Here is a 3,221-nt window from a genome sequence, read left to right as displayed (position 1 = left end):
TCCCAACCCCAACCCCAACCCCAACCCCAACCCCAACCCCAACCCCAACCCCAACCCCAACCCCAACCCCAACCCCAACCCCAACCCCAACCCCATGAGAGTCATAAGAAAACGAAGATTGAAAGAGAGATCAATAAAATTATGAAAAAATAAAGGATTAATGATTCATAAAAATTTGAATAGGCGAAGTTGGTTATAAAGAGACTATAATTCTTAGAGTATTAAAAGAAAAACCCCTTTCGACTCATAGACAGCATCAATGTGAAACTGGAAGTTCTAAAAAAATTAGAAAGATGATTGTTCACTCTAATATTTATACATACAATAATGTAGAAAAATCCAAAAAGCCGTTTGATTTCAGAGTATTAATTTAATATAACTTCATAAAGTTTTTACTTTGCTTGAATGAACACACGTAACTATTAGATATTCTTCATTGATATTCATTGATTAAGTTGCTGAGAGCCTGGGCTGCTCTTTAAAGGCTTTGACAATATCGATCTATCGAGAATGATTCAAAATTGTATATATTTTATGTTGGCAGATTTGAGTAAAGCGTTTAAATTAAACCGATTCAAAAAGATCAGTCATTTTAATATATGTTTTTCTCCAGATGCACAAATTTACTCCACAGTGGCGCCTTTTATCTGAATATGAATTTTATCTTATATAAACCTTGCAAATAGGAAAACCCTTTATCTCGTATGCTATCAAAATATATTTTAGCAATCCATCTGCGAATAGCACTACTTGAAGAGTTTAATTTAGAGCAAAGTAAGTATACATTAATTACAGTAAATATCATCAAGAATAATAATCAGGCTTTGTTTTTAGATTCTTTGTTTTCCTAAAGTAAATCGAATATACAGAACGTAAGCGTATTGGCCAATGGCTTTTTGATCAATCTTGGTGTTAAGCCCTTCAGCCATTCTCCGCTTGCCACAAGCAGCTGCACTTCTCGGAAAATCAAGTGGTCTTTTGCAGAACGCTGTTCAGTAAGGCCTGAAATTTGGAGCCTGGCCCGGATAATTTCAAAGGGATGAGTCAGCGCTGTGGAAAGCATTCCTGATATAATTCCGGAACCGAATTTATTAAACCCCCTTTCTTTAAGTTCAGAGTAAACCATATAGTAAAATCCAGCAAAGATGCCTTCCTTACAGCACGAGGCAAGTGTGCCACTGAAGAATCCAGACATACCCTCCTTTCGATACATTTCCCGAATTGCTCCATGCACGCTGGTGTACTGATGGAAGCCAGCCAACTCAAACCTTGTTTCTATAATGTTCAGGGGATTTGTGAGGATTGTGCTAATGATTCGAGCAAAAGATGACTGTAAAAAATCGAAGACGGGGTGCTGAGACTACTTTTCAAGATACTTCAAAGTCGCAAAGTAAATATAGCAGCCCAATCCAGCTTTGAAAACAGCTGCTGTTAGACCCTTGTAAAATCCATTAATTTTGTCTTCATGGTAAATATATTTCGAGGCTATGCTCATATTTTTGAGAAAGTTGTGGCCCAGGATTAAATTTTGAGGAGGCAGCATTAGAGCCATTTTAATATTTTCAAATGGTTGCAAAGCAGCTGTGGTAATGATTCCCGAAATGAGCCCATAGATCCCTTTATCACTAATCATCTGATTATTTATAATGTTCGAAAAGTGAAAGTTGTAGATTTATATTTTGAAATATTCTTAATTTATGGACTAAATGAGTACTTCTCTGGAAATTGGGGGAAAGGATGAATTATTAAAGTGTGAAAAAATTAATAGAATATATAATGCAAAATTTAAGTCCTGCCGTGTGAATAGAGACAGTATAAATTAGTAGATACAGGAAAATATATTGCATTAAAATAATATTTTAATCATTTAATCGTAACCATGTTTAAGAAGGAAATCGTAATCGACGGTCGAGGCCATCTCCTTGGCAGACTTGCTTCATATGTCGCTAAGCAACTCCTGAATGGTTTATTTTTGTTTATTTAGGGCAAAGAATCGTTGTTGTTCGATGCGAAGGACTCAACATCACTGGATCCCTCTTCCGAAACAAGGTTAAATTTTCGGAGTTTCTCAGAAAGAGGCTCCTCACAAATCCCAGAAGGGCTTTCGTTCACTACAGAGCCCCCTCCCGTATTTTCTGGAGGACTGTCAGAGGGATGATTCCTCATAAAATTGCGAGAGGAGCTGCCGCCATGGGAAAATTAAAAATATTTGAAGGAGTTCCTGCTCCATATGACACAAAAAAGAGACAAGTGATCCCAGATGCGCTCAGGTGTGTAAAGCTTTCCAGTTTCCGTAAGTTCTGTAAACTTGGCGATCTTTCAGCACAAGTCGGATGGGGTAAACAAGATTTGGTGGAGAATCTCGAGAATAAGAGAAAAGATAGGGCTTCAACCTGGCACAAGAGAAGAATCGAGAAAGCTGGCAAAACTAGAAAGGCTCTCAATCAAACCGAAATCAATAAAGTTAGATCTCAACTTGCCTAATACGGATATTGATCGACCGATTGAAATATTTAAATTCCCTATATTCATTATAATTGCTACTCGTTTTGGGAATTGCCCGTCCAAGGAAATGGTTTACCCACGGTCCAATATATGTATAATCAAATAAGATTTAATTAAATGATCAATAAGACTCTACAAACCGAGGAATATGTTCCTGAGCTGATTCCGAAACCAAAACTCGTCATAATAATTTTTATTTTCGAATGCCTCCAACTTGCTTTCGCAATCACAGTCTTGGTTTATATGGCTATCAAGGGATACATTGGGTATGAAACTACACAGTCCTCTGCTCTTTTTATTCTCGACACTACGACTTGCTTCGATGCATACACTTTAGCAAAATATTCAGCACCTACATTAGTCAACAATATACTACCAATTAGCTTCACTTTTACAGCAGTTTCTGTTTTTTTATGTCTCATTGTTTTTATCATCGGCCTGAAAACAATGGTGGCCAAATACCATACAGAGATTCCTATGCTGGTTCATGAACACAATAAGGATTTAATGAGCGTGAAAAGCACTGTAAAATAAAGAGTGGTGTCAATTTTCGTGGGCTTGTGGACTATCCGAGTGTTTTACATGATATAAAGCATAATTTTGCTCAGTTATATCATAGTATTTGGCACTTACTTGAGCATTCTGATTGAACTGCCGAAAATGTGCACGTTTGCATACAGCGAAATCGATGTTATCGTGATTGTAGCCGTATCGGC

General features: G+C 37.1%; 1 pseudogene; it reads left to right on the top strand.

The window, feature by feature from the left end:
• The first annotated feature begins 1,879 nt into the window (after positions 1 to 1,879).
• On the top strand, positions 1,880 to 2,509 carry LOC148298275 (large ribosomal subunit protein uL13 pseudogene; annotated as a pseudogene).
• The last annotated feature ends 712 nt before the right edge of the window (positions 2,510 to 3,221 follow it).

The sequence above is a fragment of the Brachycentrus maculatus genome, unplaced genomic scaffold, assembly GCF_059751285.1.
Source record: "Brachycentrus maculatus isolate JH-2025_06_01 unplaced genomic scaffold, ASM5975128v1 h1tg002266l, whole genome shotgun sequence".
Classification (NCBI taxonomy): Eukaryota; Metazoa; Arthropoda; class Insecta; order Trichoptera; family Brachycentridae; genus Brachycentrus; species Brachycentrus maculatus.
This window is presented reverse-complemented; position numbering and strand designations above follow the sequence as displayed.